This window comes from Dipodomys spectabilis, unplaced genomic scaffold (genome assembly GCF_019054845.1).
Source record: "Dipodomys spectabilis isolate Male_0828 unplaced genomic scaffold, ASM1905484v1 ptg000341l, whole genome shotgun sequence".
Taxonomy (NCBI): Eukaryota; Metazoa; Chordata; class Mammalia; order Rodentia; family Heteromyidae; genus Dipodomys; species Dipodomys spectabilis.
This window is the reverse complement of record NW_024871018.1, coordinates 1598047-1622887: the sequence shown is the minus strand read 5'-3', so window position 1 is coordinate 1622887 and position 24841 is coordinate 1598047. Positions and strand designations below refer to the sequence as shown.

General features: G+C 33.6%; 2 pseudogenes; one reads left to right on the top strand and one right to left on the bottom strand.

The window, feature by feature from the left end:
• Window positions 1-431: 431 nt before the first annotated feature.
• LOC122095245 lies at window positions 432-530 on the bottom strand (annotated as a pseudogene).
• Window positions 531-10050: 9520 nt separating this feature from the next.
• Window positions 10051-10147, top strand: LOC122095247 (annotated as a pseudogene).
• The last annotated feature ends 14694 nt before the right edge of the window (window positions 10148-24841 follow it).

Here is a 24841-nt window from a genome sequence, read left to right as displayed (position 1 = left end):
CTAAAGAAACTAAAGTTATTTCTGGTGCTTATCTGAAAAATTATACCTTAAAATATTCTGTATTCTGTTTGTACAATGCCCATAATCTATTTTATTCTTTCTTAGATATAAGACTTTGAATACTACATTGTTTTATAATATATAGGTTCATTAATAAATGTGTCCTTTCAGATTGCATTCCATACCAAAACAGTTTAAGATTCCTTTTTTACTAGGTCTTTATAGTATATTTCTTTGGAATAAAATGACAATGTTGTCTAATTTTAAAAGTTTTATAAAGATTATGCAATGTAAAGGCCTTTCTAAGGAGAAGATTTAATACACTGATGTCAAACTAACTTTTATTTATATGAATTACATGTATTGTTACACTTGTAATTTTGTAATCAACTTTTTAATAATTGTTTTTCATTTCTTGCATCTGAAGAATGAAAATTATGGAATAATTCACAGATTTTCATATCATCCTTTGCAATTGCCATGTTAATCTCTGTATTGGTGTAATTTTGATATATGTGCTGCTGAAGCATATAATGTCCTCTAAATTTAGGTAGTTAATGATGCAATATTTATACAGGATTATATCCTTGGGTGCCTATTTGTAACAAGGAAACATTGTTCCTAACAATGCTACTGATCTTCTTTCCCTAAAATTCTGTGTATAATGGAAAATAATTATATTGTTCAATTGATTGCTCACGTTTGCAATTTTTTTGTCAATGACTATTTTAAATCTTTTTCATTTTAGATTTAATCATACTTTGAAGCATTTTTAGCTAGGACCAAAGGGGATGGCTTTTTCAAGTACTTATTTATTCAACTGAGTTAGCTCTGTGTAGCTAACAGATTCAAAGTAAGCCTTGCTTAAGAGCTACTTCTAAACTTCTGTAGCTGAAATTTTCCCAAATGAAGTCTCATTGGCACAAATGTCTACTTGACACTTTACCATTCTTCCATGTAATATCAGACCAACCAGAATATCTTACCCTGATAGTGTAAATTGTCTTACTTGAACAAAACAAATCTTAGTTCCAAGGGATCATAGAAAGATGAATATTTCAGACAGAACTTTTCAGACTAGAAGGTTTTTATCAAAATATAATTTTTTATTATACCTACCATTTCAAAAGTAGCTAAAGCCAAGAAGGTGAAAAAATTGTTCATATGCATGATTACCTAATGTCCTGGCCTATCTACCTTCCAACCAGGCAGGAACTTAGACTAATGCTTTTCTATCACCAAATATTTTCATAGCTCCAGGAGAAGTCCATATGTTTCTCCTTGATATTAGGCCATAAATTGGTAATGTTTCCTCTTGCCTTCAGTCTGTAAATCTACAAAAGGTAAAGGTTTAAGTCTAACTCTACCAAACACTGAGGTAGAGATAATGGAATAATACTTTAAAACAGAGTTGCTTTTGATACCCTAACCAAAACAGAACAATGCAAAACATGTGCCATTATATTATGTTATATATAGTTATATATTTTATACTTATATGTGCTGATTTTATATTTCACACAGTGAAACTTACTAGAATCAATTGATAATTTGAAAAGTAAATTGATATTTATTTTTTCCAATAAATAGAATTGGAATATAAATAATTAGGTTTAGAATATATATTAGAATATAAAAAGTATCAATGCAATGTCTTCGATATAAACTTGTGATACCTTCTATGTGTTCATGGTCTTCTGAATTCACATTGTTAAAAATCAATGTTGTTTCCTCTAATCTATAAGAGATTTTACTCTGATGCTCTGTTTATTGTTTTAACTCACTGGTCCCAAACTGTTTTTCTCCATATTTCTGATGCATTCCTACAGATTATACTCCAATTGTGCTAATATGATATCTAAAAGACATTATTCTTCTATAGAGCCATGGGTCCTAATATCTTATGGCTGAGTTACCTGCATCATTAGATAACAGGGGCAAGACTTCTCACCTAAGCCTATGCAACATGCCAGCAGAAAGTAACTGAAAATCCATCTCAATTTCTCATTTCTTATATTTCAGGGCTCCAATTCCTTGAGAAACAAGAATTAGCAGCAAGAAATTGTGTAATGCAAGGCAACTTAAAATGAAAGATGAAGTCACAAAATAGAGAGAAATTACTGTATTTCAAACTGAATTTACAGATGGCCAGCCCATATGAGTGAACAAGATCAGAAAATGTCACAAGATTATTTTTAATACCCCTCCCCTAATGACTAATGTAATATATCAGTCCAGCATAAGTGGGCCCAAAAAATAGTTCCTGTAAGGATGGATCCGTGATTGATCTACCATGGTCAGGAAAACTTGACTTAGAGGTCAAATATAATTCAGCAGAACATTAATTGAGAAGATCGGTAGTGCTTCAAAACACTGGTACTTTAGTACAACTTGGTTCTGTGGTATAAAAAGGTTGTCATTCTCACACCAAACTACATTTAATCTCCTGAAAGTGTATTCCTTTTCAAATAAACTTTTTGAAATCACACTTGCCAAAATAACCTTTGATAAGTAGATGACACTTAGTGACATTACAAGTTTTTCAAGTGTAGGGAGCAAGATACAATAGAGTTGATTTATTTACCCAGCACTAATGTCAAACAGGTTCAAACATTCATTAAAATCTAGAAATAGTACCACGCACCATTTGTGTTGTTCAGTAGGTGCCTTCCAGAAATTTGTTAAATGGATCAGCCTCCCATATTTCAACCCCAAACGTTAGCTAATAAAGTAAATTTCATCACTTAATAAGGGGCATTTTAAAAAGTCATAAATACTTGCCTTATCATATACTGTTTTGTTTTCCCTCTGTCTAGCATAGTAATAAATATGTCTTTAAATATTGAGTATGGGTACTCATCTGAGATGTGAAAAAATCTATCTTCTATTTCTATCATATTCCTCTATAGTAGTAAATGTTGGTTTTCTTCTTTTTCCAAAACTTATAGGAGGTAGAAAGTCTTATTCCATGTAAAATAAAATAATCACACATCATTTTACAAAGCCCTTTATAAAAACTGGTAGTTAAGAATACATTCAAAGCCATTTTTAAACTTTCTTGTTGACTAAAGATTAATCTTCAAATGAATGAGAATATAATCATGTCTAGGTGTTTCAAGTCTCCAGTCTTGCAAATTGTTATTGCAGATGAATGAATTATGGAAATATAAGCTGACATCAGTTCAAGTATATGCAGGATTGAAACTCCATGGAATGTATATAAACCTTTCAAATATTAACAGACAGTTTAACAGAATGACTATCAGGAAGTTGAAACCAGACAGGCATAATAGTAAAGACATAGAATGAATGAAAAATGGAACAAGGGGCAAGTACAGCTAGAATACTCAATCTACACATTTGAGAAAGGAAGTGGTAAATCGGAAATAAATCTTGGGGAAGGGGGTGGTTGAGAATGATAGAAGGAGTCACTGTGATCCAGGAGCAATGGATAATTAGGTGGACATATTTAATTGTAAGACACTTGCACAACCTTTGGAAATTCAGTTAAAAAACACAAAAACACATAAAAATCACAACCAAACAGCACTCTCTAGGGAGTATGAATATGACCTCTCAAAAATTTTAAGCAGTTAATGGAGGGAAGTCTTGGTAAAAGCAAACAAAGATGTTCAAAAAGGGCAGTTTGGTGTAGGGGAGGATTCCGAAAAGATTTAAATAGATTATCTAAGGTTATAAATCACCTATATCTGTGCAAATATTATCTTTCTTCTATGAGTTCTCTTTGTCTGAACTGGATACTCCAGTCCTGTACCACAATTGATAGCTTGGAAAGATGGAATGGAAGAAACAAGATGAAGAACCCATTACTCCACTGTAGAGAAAACAATCCACTATTTTTTCTCTCATCTCTCTTCACTACATTTTATTCATACTTTTAGGTCAATTCTTTTTGAATTACATTTTCTTTCTTTATTCTGGCAAAGTAATTGGTCAAATAATTCACTAAAGATTATTTGCCATTTTCTCGATTATGCTGTTTAATTGACTAAGCGAGTCCATTAAACTTTCCTCTTGCATTTGGTTGCCATGAAACAACATCTATGTTAATGAGGACAAATCTAATGTAAAAATTGTCTCCAGAAAACCAGTCAAAGAAGCTGTGATTACAAATACTTGGCTAACTTTTTTATTTTTCCTTTACCTTGAAAGTCTTCTTGTGTCTAAATTGCCCAGAAAAATAAGTACTCCATCACTTTTTGTTTCAATCAATTCTAACCTCAAGGATATATTTTGCTAACAAGATGCTTAGAGGAAACCAAAAAATACTCCATTTTTATCTTCTCACTTAAGACTCTCCTTACATACTATATCAGGAACAGTGAAGTTATTCTTTGCAAAATTATTACAATATATTATTTTTCTCTTGTTCTTGCATTTGCTCACCAAGATGTATGGAGAAGAATAGAGGTAAATCACCCATTCCTTGGAAGAAAGGTCTGTTGCAAAAGGACAACGCTTCTGTGTCCTACTTGTATGTCCTCCTCTCAGCTCTTTCTTGATTTCCAATTAAACACAGCTTCTTGGCTTCAAGTCTATTGAAGCCTCACCCACTGCTTCATCTTCATAGTTTCTCTTTTAAAACTCTTTTAAGGGTAGAGACCCAGCTATATACAACCAATCTGAAAAAGATCACAAACCACAAAATCTAAAGGAGTTTTATGACTCTTCAGGAGGACGATTGGGAGACCTAGGACTCCCCATGCCAATCGTTTGCTCATCATATTCCTGCCTCGGTTTGTCCCCTTTCCTATTGGCCAATACTCGTCTCTGTAACTGATCTGGATATGACCAGGTGTCAGGAATGGTAGTGGTTAGAGCCCCGTTCTTTTTTTGTCTAGGAGACAACTCCTCCGCTACTGGCACTCTCAGCAATCACTGGCAACCCAATGGCTCATATCCTTTTGCAGGTTTGGTCCGTGTTCCCCCATTTATTGTTCTGGCTACTAATGACTCTCAGTTTTCCCAGGTTCAATTGATTCGTCGGCGCACTAAAAGAGCACTAAGATTGATCCTTGCAATCGGGTCCGTAATCATTGCTACAGAGGCTTCAGCTACCACCGCCGCTATATTGCTGTCCCAAAGCGTGTCCACCATGCAACAGATAAACCAGCTCATCCCTCAATCATCTAAGGGAGGCCTCCTTGTACTCCAACAATGAATAGACTTGCTCCAAGAACAGATTACGTTTCTTTGATTACAACAAGGAGGACTATGTAATGCTATGACTACTTCTGTCTGTCAGCTTTCCACTCCCGCACCCAATTTCACTGAACTTAGTAACTACATCAAAGGCCCTTGGTCCCTTAAGTACTTAAACTTCACCCAAAACTTGCTGCATGATCTTACCCACCTAAACCAGACCACCATACAGCTTATTCCCGCTGCCTCCTTTTTAGAAGATGTGCTTTAAAAGTTACAACAATGGTTTTTGCCATCCTCTCTGGTCATCTGGGGAGGCCTTGCACTTGTAGGGCTTACTCTCCTAGGAATTATTAAATGCTTGCACTCCTGGCAAAAACGCCTCCAACAACGGGTCACCATAATGATGGTCCTTTTAATAGAAAAGGGGAAAATTGTGGGTAGAGCCGGTCAGATCTGGTTGAGTCAGCTAGAGTAGCAGTTGAAGCACATTTCCTGCTCGTAGAGACGTGACCCACAGGCACGTCTGCCTAGCTTGCAAGCCATGAACTGTCCATGCTCCCTACATGCCCCTGGGGGCCCAATCAGTGCCTGTCACCAAGCAGTGCCCATCATCAACTCCCCGCTAAGTAATTGGCTGGGAAGGACTCGGGAGGTTGGGAAACCTGGGGCTATAAAGTCCCAACCCTTGTGCAGAAATAAACCAGACCTGCTTAAGCCTGTTCTCCTAACGTGTGTTCCTTGAGTGCGTCGTTCACACTTACCTCCTGCCAGAGATCTAGCCCTACAATGTAGCAATGGGGGAGGCCTTATAGTCCTTCACCTTCATTAGACTTGAAGCTAAGAATCTGTGATTAGTTGGAAATCAGGCAAGAGCTAAAAGGAGGATAGAGAAATAGGACATAGGAGCATTGTCCTTTTGTAAAAGACACTGTCATCCAAGGTATGGGTGATTCAACTCTATTCTTCTCCATACATCTTGTTGAGCAAATGAAAGATGAAGAGAAAAAAATAATCCATTGAAATATTTTTGCAAAGAATAACTTCACTGTTCCTGATATGGTATCTAAGGAGAGTCTTAAGAGAGAAGATAAAAGTGCAGTATACTTCAGTTTCCTCTAAGCATCTTGTTAGCAAAACATATCTTTGAGGTTATAAGTGACTCATCCAAAAATTGGTGGAGTACTTATTTTTGAAGGCACTTTAGACACGAGAAGACTTTTAAGGTAAAAGAAAAAAGAAAAATGTATAGCTAAATATTTGTAATCACAGCTTCTTGGACTGGTATTTTGGAGACACAGTTTTACATTAGAGATTGTCCTCATTAACATTGATGCTGGGTTTCCGTGGCAAGGGGGAAGTTTAACGGACTCTCTTGGACAAGAAAACAGATGATAGAAAAAAATGGCTAATAATATTTAGTGAATCATTTTGACCAATTACTTTGCCAGAACAAAGAAGGAAATATATAATTCAAATCACTTGACTTAAACTTATGAGTAAAACTAGTCAATAGAAATGAGAGAAAACGTAGAGGACTGTTTCCTCTCCAATGGAGTAATGGGAATGGGTTCTTGATCTTGTTTCTTCCATTCTATCTTCACAAGCTATCAAGTGTGGCTCAAGACTAGAATATCCAGTTCAGATCAAGAGAACTCACAGAAGAAAATATTTGCAGCAGATGTAGGTGATTTATAACTTTAAACAATCTATTTACATCTGTTAAAAATCCTCCTCTACCCAAAATTGCTCACTTCGAATAGCTTTGTATGCTTTTCCCAAGATTGTCCTTCATTAACTATTTAAAATTTTGAGAGGTCATAATCGTACTCTATAGAGATTGATGTTTGGTTGTGCTTTTTGTGTGTTTTTGTTTTTTGTTGTGTTTTTTCACTCAATTTCAAAAGGTTCTGAAAGTGTGTTACAATTAAATATGTCCATCTAATTGCCCAATGTTCCGGGATCAGAGTCACTCCTTCTATCTTTCTCAACCAACCCCTTCTACAAGATTTATTTACGATTTACCACTTCCTTTCTCACATGTGTATATTAGGTATTCTAGCTGTAATTGCCCCTTGTTCCATTCTTCATTCATTCTATGTCTTTACTATTATTCCTTTACTATTATTACCATTATTTCAACTTCCTGATAGTCATTCTGTTAAACTGTCTGTCAGTACTTTGAAAGGTTTATATACATTCCATGGAGTTTCAATTCTGCATATACTTGAACTGATGTCAGCTTATATTTTCATAATTCATTCATCTGAAGTAACAATTTGCAAGACTGGAGACCTGAAGCACCTAGACATGATTTCATTGCCATCCATTTGGAAGGTTAATCTGTAGTCAACAAGAAAGTTTAAAAATAGCTTAGAATGCATTCCTAACTACCAGTTTTTATAAATGGCTTTGTACAATGGTTTGTGATTATTTTATTTTACATGGGATAATATTTTCTACTACCTATAAGTTTTGGCAAAAGAAGAAAACTAAAATTTACTACTGTAAAGGAAAATGATAGAAATAGAAGACAGATTGTATGTTTGTCAAATCTCTGATGAGTACTCATATTCAATTCTTTAAGTCGTATTTCTTACTATGTTAGACAGGGAAAACATAAAACACCATATGATAAGGCAACTATTCATGACTTTTTAAAATGTACTTATTATGTGATGAAATTTACTTTTTTAGCTAATGTTTTGGTTTGAAATATGGGAGGCTGATCTATTTAACAAATTTGCGAAGCCACCTACTGAAAAACACAAATGGTGGGGGGTACTATTCATACACTTTAAGGAATGGTTGAACCTGTTTGGCATTAGTGCTGGGTAAATAAATCAACTCTATTGTAACTTGCTCCCTACACTTGAAAAACTAGTAACCTCACTAAACATCCTCACTTGTAAAGTGTTTTTTTTGGCAAATGTGATTTTTTAAAGTTTATTTGAAAGGCAATATACTTTCAGCAGATTAAATGTAGGTTATCATTTGTTTGAGAATGACAACATTTTTATACTACAGAACCAAGTTTTACTGAAGTACCAGTGTTTTGAAGCACTAAAGATCTTCTCAATTAATGTTTTTCTGAATTATATTTGACCTCTATGTCAAGTATTCCTAGCATTGGTAGACCAATTATGGATCTATCGTTCAGGAACTATTTTTTAGCTTGCTGATACTGGACTGAAATCATTCATCAATCATTAAGAGAGGGGTATTACAAATAATCTTGTGACATTTGTGGACTTTTTCACTTATATGGGATGGTCATCTGAAAATTGAAAGTTTGAATTACTGTACTTTCACATTTTGTGATTTCATCTTGCATTTTAAGTTGCCTTGCATTTCCCAATTGCTCACTGCTAATTCCTGCATTTCAAGGAATTGGGGCCCTGAAATATAAGAAATGAGAAATTGAGATAGGTCTTCAATGACTTTCTCTTGGCATGTTGCATGGGCGTAGGTGGGAACTCTTGTCCTTGTTATCTGATGATGCGGATAACTGGGACCTGGGATCCTAGGACCCATGGATCCTGTGGAAGAATAATACTTTTTAGACATCATATCAGCAAAATTTGAGTATAATCAGTAGGAATGTTTCAAAAATATGGAGAAAAACAATTTGGGACCAGCGAGTTAAAACATTAAACAGAACAGCAGAGTAAAATCCCTTATAGATTAGAGGAAAACATTGTTTTTTTTACCATGTGAATTCAGAAGACCAAGAACACGTAGAAGGTATCACAAGTTTATACCAAAAACATTGCATTGATACTTTTTGTATTCTAATATATATTCTAATCCTGATTATTTATATTCCAATCTATATATTGGAATAATATAAATTAGTCAAATTATCAATTAATTCTACTAAGATTTACTGTGTGAAATATAAAGTAAGCACATATAAATATAAAATATATAATTATCTACAATATAAGAAAATGTTTTTCTTTGTTCTGTTATGGTTAATGTATCAAAGGCAACTGTTTTAAAGTATTATTCCATTACCTCTACCTCAGTGTTTGATAGAATTAGAACTAAAGCTTTACCATTCGGAGATGTACAGCCTAGAGGCAAGAGGAAACACTGTGATTAAAACACTCCCAATTTAAGGCCTAATAAGGAGGAGAAACATATGGACTTCTCCTGGAGCTATGGAATATATTTGGTGATAGAAAATCAGTGGTGTAACTTCCTACCTGGTTGGATGGTAGACAGGCCAGGACATTAGGTAATCATGCATATGAACTATTTTTTCACCTTCTTGGCTTTAGCTACTTTTGAAATGGTAGGGTGTAATAAGCAGTTATATTTTGAAAAATACCTTCTAGTCCGAACAGTTCTGTCTTAACTGTTCGTCTCTCTATAATCCCTTGTAACTATGATTAGTTTTGCTCCAGTAAGACAATCTATGCTGTCAGGGTAAGACATTCTGGATGGGCTGTTCCTACATGGAGCAAGGGTAAAGGGTCAAGGAGACATTTGTGCCAGCAAGACCTCATTTGGGAAATTTTAAGCTGCAGATGTTTAGAAGTAGCTGTTAAGCAAGGCTTACTTTGAATCCATTAGCTCCACAAAGCTAACTCAGTTAATAAATAAGTACTTGAAAATCAATCACCTTTGCACCTATCTATAAAGGCTTCAACGTATGATCAAATTTCAAATGAAAATGATTTAAAATAGTCATTGACAAAAACTTGCAAATGTAAACAATCGAACAAACAACATAGGTTTTTTCCACCATACACAGAATTTTACAGAATTAAGATGAATAGCAATTTTGGGAACAATAAGGTTTCCTTGATACAAATAAGCAACCAAAGATCTATGCCTGTCTTAAGATTGCATCATTAATTACTTAAATTTACAGGATAGTACATGCTTCAGCAGCAGGTCTACCTGAATTACAATACAGAGATTTACATGGCTCTTGCACCAAGATGATATGAAAATTTGTGAAGTATTCCATATTTTTCATTCTTCAGATGCAAGAAATGAAAAACAGTTATTAAAAAGTTGATTACAAATATACAAGTGTAATAATATATGTAATTAATAGAAATAAAAGTTAGTTTGACATCAGTGTATTCAATCTTCACCGTTTTAGAAAGGCCTTTACATAGCATAACCTTTACAAAACTTTTGAAATAAGATAACATTGTCATTTTATCTTAAAATGTTTCTATATGGAATGCAATCTGAAAGGACACATTTATTAATGAACCTATGTATTATAAAACAATGTCAAATTCAAAGTATTATATCTAGGAAAGAATGAAATAGATTATGGACATTATACAAACAGAAAACTAAATATTTTAAAATATACTTTTTCAGACAAGCACCAGAAATATCTTTAGTTTCTGTACTACTCATTTCAACAGATAAGTTAAAATTATTTCTGATTTAAAAAATTACAAACTCTATAGAAATCACTATAGATGTATACAAACAACTCGAATATATTTTGACATCAAAGTCAGGCAATTCACTTGAAAGAATACCATGGAATCCATGAACTTTTGAAGTAAGGTATTGCTGTTGCTTTGTATTGTGAAAATATTTTCTATGGACACATAGGATGGACTGGCAATTTTGAAATGTAAGAAACTTAACTGATCCATTAGGACTTAGGAGAACAATTTGTACAGCTTTCCACAACTTCAAAGAGGTAGTGATACATACTTACCCTTTTGGCAATATCAAATGCAGTTTCTTCCAAGTTGTGCTTCAGACATGGCTTGATACAATGGTTCAACAGAAGGAGATCCAGCGTATCTTTGCTATATCTATTCCCAGCAGCAAGATGCAAGGGGGTCAAGAGGCCTTTAATTTGGCCATTGGTATCTGCATTATGATGAAATAAAGAAGCCACTCTGTTATTATTCCATGTATAAGTACTGTTCAGGGATGTCCAGACATTCGCAGTTATTGCATGAATATCTGCCTTGAGCCACCTCCTCATGGACAATGGCTAAGTGTCCACTGTAGGCTTCTCCATGAAGAGGGTTATACTCATCGTCATCCCTAGTAATCACATGAGTGGCCTTTTTGGAAAGTAGTCTCTGCACTGTAGTAAGGCGATTATTTTCAGCAGAACAAAGAAGAAATTTGCTTGGATACTATTTCATTTTTTTCTTGCAATTGATACCATTTCTCACTTTTTCACCTTGTTCCTCAACTTCATCAGAATTGCCTAACCAGAGACTTTGAGTGCCAGTGAGAATTTGCTGTCCATGTATTTCCCCAAGAGTTCACATTGGATGAAATGGTCAGAAAAATCCGGTGAATTTTCTGCATCTGTTTATTTTTTTCACTATTATTTATTTTCTCTTTTTTCATTTTTACTATTCTAAATTATTCTAACTGGAGAGTAGGAAATTGGTAGAGAGCAGAGGAAAGATTTTCCTCCGTATTTAAAGGTACAGACTGAAATGAGGACCAGTGTTGTCTTCATGTGCAGCTTATTCTAAGAATGAGAAAATAGGAAATAATGTCTTCTGTGTAAATGAATTGGGATATGGCAGAGCAGAAAGTAAAATGATGCAACCAAAAATATAAAAGCAAAATAAATTAGGATAATTATAGAGCAATCATATTACCTATGAGAACCATGAAAGGGAGAGAGGAAGAGAGAGACAGATGTGCAATGATCTAGCTAGCCACAAAATCCATCCCTCTGATCAAATTATAGAGCAAATAATTTTATTTTTTAAAAGAGATGGAAATAGAATTTAAGATCAGATGTCTCCATTGTTTTTAATTATATTCTTATTATCTTAAATACTTGTACAAGGGAATTTTCATTCAACATATCAGTTTTTTTAAGTAAAATGGATCTTTATATAACTTTTCCACACCCTTCCAAACCTCACCCCACTTTAATTTTTTCTAGTTTCATACTATCTGCATTGAATATTATACCATCACTCTCTTCCTCCATAACTCTCTTTATTCCTTCCTTTTGACTTCCACTCACATATTTCAAGTGATAGTTTCCTGGTCCTCATTTTGTTGGAGTAAAGTTCAATTTTATAAGAAATTACACCTTTGAAATACTCCTCTGCAAATAGCATGCTTTGGTTAATATTTTTGTGCAAACTTGTATAAATTTCTAGCTTCCAAATATGACACAGAATATGGGTCCTTTGTGTGTCTGGCTCTGACTTAGTTCACTTAATATATTTTTAGACCTATTCATTTCGTTGCAAATAATGTAACAGTCTTCAAAATGGATGGGTTCAATCCAATTGTGTATATGTGCCACACATTCTCTAACCATCACTCTGCCAAAGGGCATCTGGGCTGTTTCTGTAACTTGGCTACAGTGAATAGTGCAGCAGTGAACATGGTTGTGAAGGTGATTTTACTGTAACCTTTTGGAAGAATTCATCACTTCCTTTGTGGGAGCAATCCTCTAGCCAGTTTTCCAGAATAAGAACATCCCTCCCTTCATCTTCATCACAATGTATTGCAAGTCCTCAAAAACACACTTACTCCTACAGGTCTCAATAAGCTAAAACCACACTGTGCCCATATTCTTTCAATACATTTTTTTCATAATTGTACATATAATTTAGTGAGAACCTTCTATATACTTTCCTAATGTGGGAATGAGGGACAAGACAGAGTAAACGTAAGAAATATGCAACTTAATTAGCTATTATCATATTCAAAATCATGTTCAGCTCTAATTCATAACCTCACATAATATTATTTTAATCTTTATTTGATTACTTCATCTAACCTGTAAATTATGTCAGGTGAGTTAAAAGCAAAGGCAAAAAGTGTGGTTTGATTTTGACACTCATGTGTGAGGTTGCACAACATGGGCAAATAGATGGATTAGAATTAATAGCTCTTATCCATTTTGTTAACGTAGAGATGGTTTTCCCAAACTGATTCTCGAATTCGTATTCCATTGAACAACAAGAAACATGTGATAATTTCCTTTGTTTTGCTCCTTATTAACTTTTGTTTCCATTTTATTTTATAATGGATGATTTCATAAATGTACTGTAGATACAAAAATATGTTAAAATATTTCTATCCATATGCATTGATATATACATACACACATATATTATGCAGGTTATAATGATAATGTATAATTTCAGTAAGTGTACAATTTACTAAATTATTAAAACTATCGACGGCTCATGCCTGGCATCCTGGTTACTCGGGAGGCTGAGATCTGACGATCATAGTTTGAAGCCATCCTGGGCAAGAATGTCCAGGATAATCTTATCACCAAACAACCAACAGAAAATCAGAATTGGAACTGTGGTTCAAAGTAGTAGAGTGGTAGCCTTGAGAGAAAAATCTCAGGGACATCATCCAGGTTCTTAGTTTAAGAAGTACAATCTACCCAAATAAAACCTATTTAATTTACACCTGTGTAATTAAAGTATTTCCATCACCCAAATGCACAACCGTGCTCATTTGCAAGGTAACTCTGTTTTGTCTGAAGTACCATAAAATATTTTCACTTAAGTTGAAAGCATTGAACCATGGGTTCATTCTATCACTCTAATGCATTTTCCCACTCAAATCTTTCAATTATTCCAATTATTTAAAATCATAGCTTTTTACTTTAATACCCAAATATTAGAGTTTGAATTGAGTGTCTTGTGCCCCTTAAATGGGTGTTTTTACCACTTTGTCATTTCCCCAGTCCTAAATTATCCTGATTATTTTTCAGATCCTTGTGTATGACCTTGGGCTCAGTCCACGTTATGTTATACTTCCTGGAATTTAGAATAACGGGTGCATGGTATTGTGTACAGATCTTTCTGTCCACTCTGGGCTTTAACCTCTATCCTCACAAGAGTAGACTCCCATGTAGTCAGGATTTTCATAAGTTTGTCATAGCTGATGTTTTTTTAAGTCTTTGCATTTCCTGCAGGTTCTTGACTACTGAATTAATTTGTTTTCTTGGGTTGTTTTGTTTCATTTGAATGTATGTGTTGAGTTGTTCCTCACTTTTCCTTTTATTTCTTTCAATCAAGTTCTTACCTAAAGTGCTGAGAAACCAATTCTTCTTTTTCATGATAGTCAAGGTGTACATGATTTATTCCAAAGCAATTTCAGTAATATTTAAACATCTTCATATCTATGGATGGTACATAAATGATAAGTGCTGCGACGGGTCTTTTTATTTCCACAGCAGTCTTTGTCATGCACAGACAGATCATGAAATATATGAAGGTAATAAAACTACAGATGCAAGCAAAGAGAAGAAAAAACTATTATTAATTTTTTGACAGAGGCTTGAGTTCTAGTGAGAGAAATACGTTGCTTGATGCAAGATTTCACAAAATTGTATTGCTAGGAGGAAGCTAAACAATCATCTAATTCTACAGAATTGAGGGAGAAGAATCAAACTCCTGAATAGTTTACACATGGGTCAAATAAAAGCATGCTTCTAAAAAGAGAGTTGACTTTAGAGAAACATGATGAGTTCTATGTAAATAGGTGCTTAGCTGATTTTGTTAATTTGTAAACTAATACAGGGAAATAGGGTACAGCATGGTAAAAAATGAACTTCGCATTGAAATACTCATGTGTGTGTTTGTGTACATGCACTGTATACACGCACGTGCATGTGCAAGTGCTCATTTATTCATTCATCATCCCTAAGCTTCTGTGTCCAAGGATAGTGGTTTACCACTTGAGCCATTGTTCCACTTCTGGCTTTTTGGAGATACTCGCATGTATTTTCATGATTGGACTGGCTTTGAATAGTGGTCTTCATATCTCAGCCTCCAGAGTAGCTAGCTAATCTTACTCAGCCTCCAAGTAGCTAGTTAAAATTGGGCCTGTCCTCTATACTTCACTGCTCTTTTATTCTTGTCCTGAGGTGTTTACATGCCTAAGTCATATATATGTCTAGTTGCTTTAAGAAATACTCTGACTGCTTGGCACCAGGGGCTCCCATCTGAACTCTTAACTACTGAGGAAGCTTGAGAACACAACCCAGGCCAAAAGTTTAGTGGACTTCCTTCTCAATCTATAGCTGGGTGCATTGGATCATTTCCACCATCCTGCACTATCTACAGGTTAAGATTGGAAGGACTGCCGAATCCAGGACAGCCAAGTTAGGAAGCTAGACAATTTGGTGTGCAACTCTTATGCCATTGATAATGAGAAGTCTAAAAAGTCAGATCAGGTGCATGTTCTTTTGAAAGGGAACCCCTATCCTAAAATTAACCATTGATATGACACCAGTCTAACAAAAACAATACCCAAGTTGAACACAATTTCCCACAACCAAAACATGCAAAAACTTAGTACAATCTTCTCTTTGCTCTAAAATCAGCTTCATCTAATTATCATATGATGTGACAGAATAGTTTCTTCATTAAACTGATTATATATTTTAAAAAAAACCTAGAAAATTCTTTCTCACATATTAAATGCAAACTAATGGCAAATTGCCTAAGTTCTTACCTATTTGACTACCACTATAAATTCATCTTATGATTATTATTAATGGTAATATATTCAGATTTATTAATTTACTTTGTAACAGTTATTAAACTTTTGGCTTCTCTGCTGAAGTTGAAGTATTTAAATAGTATCATCAAATTATATTACTTGGGTACTTAGGGCAGTTTTTTTAAAAGTTTTAAACCAATGGTTTCTAGTAATTCTGGGTTTTTTTTGGGGGGGGGTCCGGTCGTGGGACCTGAATTCTAGGCCTGGGCGCTGTTCCTCAAGGCTAGTTCAAGGCTAGCACTCAACCACTTGATCCACAGCGCCACTTCCAGCTTTTTTTTTTCTGTTTATGTGATGCTGAGGAATTGAACCCAGGGCCTCAAATATGCAAAGCAAGAGTTCTACCACTGAGCCACCTTCCTAGCTCTCTATGAATTCTTAATTGGTATATTATTTAGTTTATTTTTAATTTCAATTTAATTTTATTGTAAAGGTAATGTACAGAGGGGATACAGTTAGCTAAATGAAGTAATGAGTACATTTATTATGGAAGGAACATTGTTATCTCTTCCATTGATTTTTTTGCACACTCAAAAAAAAAACTACTGATGCTTTTCCTGTCGCTATTGACCAATGGGTACTTTTCTTTCTTCATGCATTTTTTATAATGAAATTGATATACAGAGGGCTTACAGTTATTTAAATCAACTAAAGAATACACTTCATTTTATTTTCTAAATTTCAAATTTTGAACTTAATTATTTTCTTTTGTTTCTTTAGGGTAATTCTTTTTTCAGAGTTGTAGGATTAGTTAATTTAGTTTTGCATAATTTTAACACATGTAAATTATTCAGAGATATATTTTTGCTTTCAAAATAGTTAACATGTGACTATTTAAAAATTATTTTCTTAAATTTTATATGGTTGATGAATTTAAATAAATTTATTTTCTTATAGTTCTAAACATATTTGTCCAGGTCATGAATACTGTATTTTCAAGAATCACATACTTTATTAAAAAAGGCTGCATTACATGGTCACTTTTTGGAAATATTTATACTTGAATTAAAAAAACTGAGCTGGGCATAGTGATTTGTGGTTTCTATTTTCTAACTATGGTGGGAAGTGTAAATAGGGTTTGTAATTCAGGAGAGACTGGGAAACTATGAGAACTTATCATAAAATTTCCAGAGTGAAATGATTAGAGATATAGCCATGCCTAGCAAGATATAGAGCACCTGGTTATTATATTCTAAATCTTGAGTTAAAACACCAGTAACATCAATCTTTTGCCAAAATAAAAGGGTACATGTTTCAAAATGTTTATTATTTAAAACTTGTTTGCAAATTTCTCATGTCTTTTATTTCTTAATTTTCAATTTACTTAATCTATAAGAATCCAAGTATCTTGTGACTGTTTTATTTCTACTAAACTTTTAAATAGTATGAGCAATATTATAATTTCATATATTAAAATACTTTTACTGTTTGTGATAATTTGCTCTGTTTAATATGTTAATAAAAATATTCCAAGTGTGTGTATGTGGGGTGTGTGTGTGTGTGTGTGTGTGTGTGTTTATGTGGGTTTTTTGTGTGTGTGCTTTGTGTGTACTTTGTAATGCTTGGGAGATCACACAATTGCTTCACATATGTTAGGCCAATGTTTTATCACTGAACTATACTGTCTAGTTATAATACAAATAGTGTTTTAAGTTATGACTTCTTAAAAGTTTCATTCCTACTGTGCTTTTCAAAATTATATATGATAAAATGTGATCCATCTTCTATCCACATTAGCAATTGTTAGTTTTATTCTTTCTCTTATTTCTTTGGAAATGAATTATATTCCTATTACAACTTTTTTACATTGTAACATCTCTATACAATGCTTTGTTTTCTATTTTATTTTTTCCATGTGATCTGACTTTCAGTCCAATGAAGAAGGTAACAGATTTTTCAAAAATAAATTCTTAGATTTATGGTCCATAGATTTTGAAAAGGATGCTATGAGATTTTATGAAATAAAAACAGAATCTTAAATGTTTGTATTGGCACTATTGCCTCTCTAGATTTAAAGAATAATCTTAGACTACTACCTCAATCCTTTGTTTGTGTGTATGTATGTTGGTCATCGGGTTTGAACTCTGGGCTTGGGCGTTGTCCATGTGCTCTTCAGCTCAAGGTGAGCACTCTACCGCTTGAGCAACGGCAAAACTTCCGGTTTTCTAGTGGTTTATTGGAGATAAGAGCCTCATGGACTTTCCTACCCGGGATAGCTTTAAACCACCATCCTCAGATCTCACCCTCCTGAGTAGCTAGGATTACAAGCGTGAGCCACCGGCACCTGGCCTACCTCAAACCTTATAAAGAATGATTATCAAACTAAATGTGAGATGTAAAAACCGATAAAACATAAATGTAAAAATTCATGTCATCGGATTAGTAAAGGTTTCTAAAAATTTGACATGGAAAACATTAGTGGCTAAAGAAAAGCAAGAACTGGATCATATCAAGTGATAACCTTTCATAATTCAAAGGACACTATAACAGAAACAAACACATATCCAACAGATAGAAGGCATATATTTGTTAATGCTACAATGTTAATGCTACAATGATTCTGAAACTTAAGTATTTTTGGGGAGGGATCCGGTTGTGGGGCCTGAACTCTGGGCCTGTGTGCTGTCCTTCAGCTCTTTAGCTCAAGGCTAGCACCCTACCACTTGAGCCACAGAGCAACTTCTGGATTTTTTTTATGTGGTGCTAAGGAATCGAACCCAGGGCCTCAGGCATGCGAGGCATCGCTCTACCCCTGAGCCACCTTCCCAGCCCCTAAAACATAAGTATTTTTATATCTTCTAATTCTATATAAATTTTTTTCCTGAATAGTATATTTCATTAAATAACACGCAAATTAATAGTCAATAGGAGGAGCATATGAAATAAGCTCCTTTTTAGTGTCTAAGAAATAATAAAAACTCACTAATAAGTCCATAATATAAAAAGAGGACGCAAAATATAGTAATGCATTTGTGGAGAAATTGATATACTTCTAATAGTGATCGATTTGTATAATACTGCAATCATTTTAGCAAATAAGATTTCAAGTCTTCAAAAGGTGAAAGAGAATTTTATAGGATCCAGGCATTACACTTCTATGAATGTATTAAACAGAAGTAAAAAACTTTTTTTGGATAGAGATTGTAGTTAATTGACAGTGAACTTGAATAGTATGTGTGAGACCCTGGAAATGATCCCCAAAAACAAATTTTGAAAAGACACACTATAGAGGTTGTATGATGGGCAAATTCCTGTAACTGAATTTTATATCTATTTTTAATGTCTGTTCTAAAATTTACAGCATTTCTATTTGAAGGAATGCAAGTTTGTGAAAATCGGGCTTTGAAAACCTATGAAGGCACAATTCACTTCCAAAGCATTAAAATGTATACAATAAAAGGAGATAATATATTGTAAGTGAATTGCATGTCAGGAAAATAAACTTATTGTTAAAACTTCTTCACACAAAAGGCAGAATAGATAAAAAGATGTTTTTGGCGTTGGCTAAAAACTCTTTGTAAACTACTGCATTTAAAGCAAAGATGTGATTTCTGTTTATTTTGAGGGTATTTTGTCCGTTTGGGTTTATACAGAGATAACTCAATCCAAAAGTATATGTGATAACTGGAATACCTAGGAATTATGCATCAATTCTAATAATTTTTTATTATTTTTATTGTGAAAATACTGTACAGATGGGTTACAATTACATGGGCAAGATAATGAGTACATTTCTTATCAAGCATTGTAGGCTCCCCCTTTGTTTCCCCTTCCCATCCCTTCCCATCCTCCCCCTGTCCCCCACCCAATACTCCCCGCTACCCACCCCCCAAAGTTGTAAACTTCATTTTTCGATATAACGACTTGTACATCTCATTGTTGCAATGGGTCCACCTGTATCCCTAATGTTTTCCCATGGCTTCCCTTATTTGCAATATCTAGTATATGTCTGAGTCAAGCAGAAAAGGTCAGATAAGGTGATGTTAGGGAAATGAACCCTAAGATATGTATTCAAAAGTTTTCTTTTCTTTCATGCGATTGTTTCTAACACATTTATGATTATTTCATTGTTGCTTTGTATTTCCCTCCCCCACAGTATAACCCCTGCTTTCACTGTATTTGATGTTGGTATAATTTGTGGAGGGGAAGGGGTAAAACTTCTAAATAAATGAGAAACTTTTCTGGAAGAAACTTTTAGCAAATGACAGAAGACACAAATCTATGCATCTGCATTTTATGAAAGTCATATGTTACATGCTCAATCCAATTGCTTATCTCTAGTTTTCTAGGAAAAACGTATTCTCAAGATAAGAGTCAAAAGCAGTGAAAAGAACAAAATACACAATCATCTTGATTTTTTTGTGAAAGTAACAAATGAAATAAAATAATTCCACTTAAGGGACTCTAATATTAGCGTATGTGAAGATGTTCCTAAATGCCAATATCCATTAAATTTTTGGAATTTTAATTTCTACTAACATAGGAAAACTAGAACAAGAAAACAAATATAGACTTAGAGTGAACCAGCCTTGAAATAATTTTCTTAATTGTTTTGAAATTACAAAAGAATTGATACTCCTTTGCTTTGGAAATCATTTAAAAATATTTATCACTTATGATAATTCAAATACTAAGCAAGAGTAATTTTATATAATCATTATAAATATCATTTTATTACTATTGTAAAATAGAATAAAAAAACCAGTCCCAATATATGATGTACCTATCATTATTCTTAACTTCTAATCATTACCTAAATATCTTAAACAATCTAAACAGTCATGTCTTTAACATAGCCGTAAATATTCTATACTTTTTTACTTAACATTTTCCAGGGGTATGTATTCATGTTTCTAAGAAATGTTCACAGCAGTTAAAAGATGCTTTTGTGAAATTAATGTGATACATTTTTTGTTGTGGGTGTTGCTTTTAGTGGTTAATTGGAGATAAGAATCTAACAAGTACTTTTCTGTCTGTGCTAGTTTCTAAAACAATTCTAAGATCTCAGCACCCAGAATAGCTCTTATTATAAGGGTGAGTTACCGGCAATTTGTTTCATGAAGTATTTTTTAAAATTTTAATTATATGTTAAGTTACTTGTTTCACTATGATGTATATCATTCTACACATGAATTTAGATATATTTATATATTTCTGAGGACAAATAATCTCTAAAAATATACTATTCTACACATAACATTTATATATAGAGAGAGAAGACAGATATATATAGAGAGAGAGAGAGAAGACAGACTCGCTCTAAAAATTTTATGCTACTATTTTTGAACTTTTTCATTTCAAAGATATACAGTCTATTTTTCTAAAAGTTTCCTAGAATAAAATAACTAATATTTCAATAGAAAGTAGAGTTTATTACTTTCAAGTGAATTTTAGATATACACATGATATTGTAGTAACATTTACAGTATATTACTTGAAAAGATTCTGCCCAAACTCTTAAATATTTGATTGTAGTTAGGGGGAGAGAGGAAGTTAATTCATAGTGATTAGGAATTTGCAATGATTCAAAAACTCTCTTCCATAATTTGTTATAAACACATAGTCAAACTATCTGATATGGTTTAGGTTTTTTTTTATTTGTTCAAAATTTCAATATGGATTCATGCACAGTGGTAACATTAAAATTATTAATCAAAAGACAAATAATAAAATCATAGACACATATCCGACGTTCAATAATTAGCACTTATGTTGCTAATAATAATTTTGATGGGGAGGATGATGACCACAGTGTAGCCTGATAATGACGATGTTGTGATTGAAAAGGAAAAAAATACGTAGATATCTTTGAAGCTGGATTTCCCACATTGAATGCATAGTTATAAACAGCGTTAGATTACATACAATAAGAATAACAGGAGGAGGGCTGGGAAGGTGGCTCAGTGGCAGAGTGCTGGCCTTGTCTACATGAGGCTCTGGGTTTGATTTCTCAGCACCACATAAGCAGAAAAAGCGGGAAGTGGCACTGTGGCTCAAGTAGTAGAGAGCATTGAGCTGAAGAGCTGAGGGACAATGCCAGGCCAAGAGTCCAGGCCCCACGACGAACCAAACAATACAAAACAAAACAAAACAATAACAAGAGGAGAGTTTGAATATCAAGAAATACAATTACGTAAACAGGTACAGACAGTAAAAACCCTAATGTTATTCCAGCAGTCTTTCTAATGTATACTCACTGTTCTTGGTGGTATTATTTTCTTGTAAATAAAATTGTTTATTTCCACATTTTGATGGACTAAGATGTAAGTTTCAACTTAGTGTGATTAGTTCAAATAACATTCTCATATAGATACCATTCAATAAAAGGACACAAGCTGCAGAGCCAGGAGTTAAAATTTATTTTTATTTCTGTATGAAACTATTTCTGACTTTATACCAACAAACTGAATTTGACTCTTCCCTTATTTGTAAGCTAAGTTAGAAAATGTAAGGACTGTTTACTTTCTTTTTCTTTGCTCTAGAAGTCAACAAATATATTCTTCAATATTTCTGGTAGATTACATCCATTAAATGTAAGACCAACATTCAATGTTGTGAGTAAATAATGGTGGTACTCGAATTTTTGTCTGAGTTCTTCACTCTGTGTGCTTACAAGGAGAGTCATTGGGTGAAGGAGAGGACCAATATGAAAAGACTATGGGGAGAAATGCATACTTAGTAAATAGTTGTTTTAGGACTGAGTGAGTGGTGATGAGTATTTGCAATAGGCTGGTGTGTCAGGGTCATAAAAAGGAGTACATAGAAATTACATTAGTGACAGAAACTGAGAAAATCTTGATCATTCATCTTATCTAATGGATGGAGGTAGGGTAAGAGGAAATCTAAAGCTTTTGCACATCTCTGTCTCCTAACTGTGTTAGTTACATTCTTGGTGATAAGGATGGATTTAGATGGATTTATCTTGGTGATAAAGATAGATTTAGAGGAAAAAAACTCTCTGATAGTTCTAATATTTATGTTAAACAGATGCAAAGATAGGTCTGTTTGGACATCATCAAAATATTCATGACCATGAATATGAAAAGTAATAAAATCAGGGACATTATTAAAGGGAAGAGGAAAAGGAAAGTTCTGACGAAAGTGTGAACAATGTGAGTACCAGTGTGGACAAGATTGGAGGAATGTGATAAATAAGGAAACAAAAAAGGAATAAACACAGATTTACAGAAGAAAAGGAAGGAAAGAATTTTCAGGAAGATATTGAATGAAATCTACTATTTGGATTTGAAAAGTAAAAGGACATAGACAAGTTCAATAAGAACAGTGTTTTGGTGAAAGTCATATTGATAAAATGTTGAGATGTGAATGTGAGGACAAAATTCTGGATCAATTAATTCAACAGATCCTGTTGATTCTAAATGTTGGGAACAAATACTTAATCCTGACCTTAGAAATATTATACAGATATAACTGTCATGAAAGTTTATTACTGATATTCTGTGAATATTTTTGAAAACTTTATTTAGCTAGGAGATTATAGATTGAACTACAGCACAAAAAAGCCTAATTTGTCCTACAGTTCCAATTAGTGACCCATCTATCCATATCAGTTTGGGATTTTATTGAAATATATTTAGATATGTTTGGATATCTTATCAGCCTACTCATTATAAATGTAGGACAAGTAACACCAAGTATTAGGTTGAACATACAGCTTTACTGATGTGACTGAAGACTCCTGTAATTGATTCCTCTTTAGAATAGAAAATGCCTCAATAGCAATTGACACATCATAACTGCCATATACACTATTGAAATCTAATTCTTGTTAGGTATATCTCCATACTGAAATAACCCTGTCAACCAACCTGACACAAATTCTTTTTGTGTGTGTGTGTGTGTGTGTGTGTATTTCTTATCTTTTATTATATTATAATAAAGGGAAAAATGTCACTTACCATATAAATTATAATGAAAACTGGATCATAAATCCTTAGCTTAAGATTGACACTGGAAAACATATGAAAACTCAACTGGCATGAAATATACATGCTTCCAAATACATATGTGTGTTAAGATGATGGAGTACATAAAATACACAAATTAATATTAAGAGAACACTCATTTAGGTAAAAAGAATGCCCACTAAATCTAACTTCAAGACTTAATTTTTTGTAGGTAAAGAGATTTATGAATAAATAAGCCATCTAAATTCTAACAGTGAACAAAGCTTTCTAATTTTCAGATCTTTTGATATTCACTTTAAACTTTCTGACACAAATTCTTATATGTAGGAAAATGTTCTTATAAACTTCAAGCTTTTATTGAATGGAAAAATTTAGACATTACTCTCACCACTACGATTAAATGCCTAAAAAGATAAGACATTTTGCTTTAATGCCTTTCTTTCACTTTCTCATACACATTGTCAAGTAGTGAAGGATTCTGATTTAACAATAATACAATCGTGACTTGTATTAACACAACATCTAGGATCTAATGTTAACTTGGACACTTACTAATTAGCTCCAAATTTTGTGGATATTTATATTTCTCCTGGGTAAACTAATGAACTCCAGGAAAATGTCCTTAAGGAGCCTTTCAATTCTAATATCACTGTCTCAAAATGCTTTAATTTCTTCATCCTTTAATGTGGGCATAGGGTTATATTGTAGAGCTTTTCTCCTCAGAGAGTGAGTATTACCCTATTGCTTAACATGGACAAAATACCTTCATACATAGACTGGGCGTGTACAAACAAGAAGTAGTAGTTGGACAATGTTCTTAGCAGTTTGTACAGATAAAATGGAAATAGAGCAACTATGAACTCAAAAAGAATGTGCAAAGAAGACAAAGGCACAAAGTAGAATGTGCCAAGAAAAGCTAAAGTATAATTTCAAATAAGGTGCTCAGGTGTGAGGGTGTGTTCAAAGTACAGGTTCAGACAATGTAGTTGGATATCTTGGGCGGAAAACTGCTTTAAACTGTTCTGGGATAATTGTACAAGTAGAAGCCCCTAATTCTGATTCTAATCAGCCACAACATCATCAACTTACCAAGTGCAAAGTGAGAAAAAGAGGGCTGATCACAGTTAGTGTTGAAACAATGGCAATCACATAACTTTTCTTATAAGTGTTCATTTATTTTGGAGCATTTAAGTAGGGAAAAGCCAAGTAAATATTTTGCATGTACCTAAATTAAGTGGGACGTA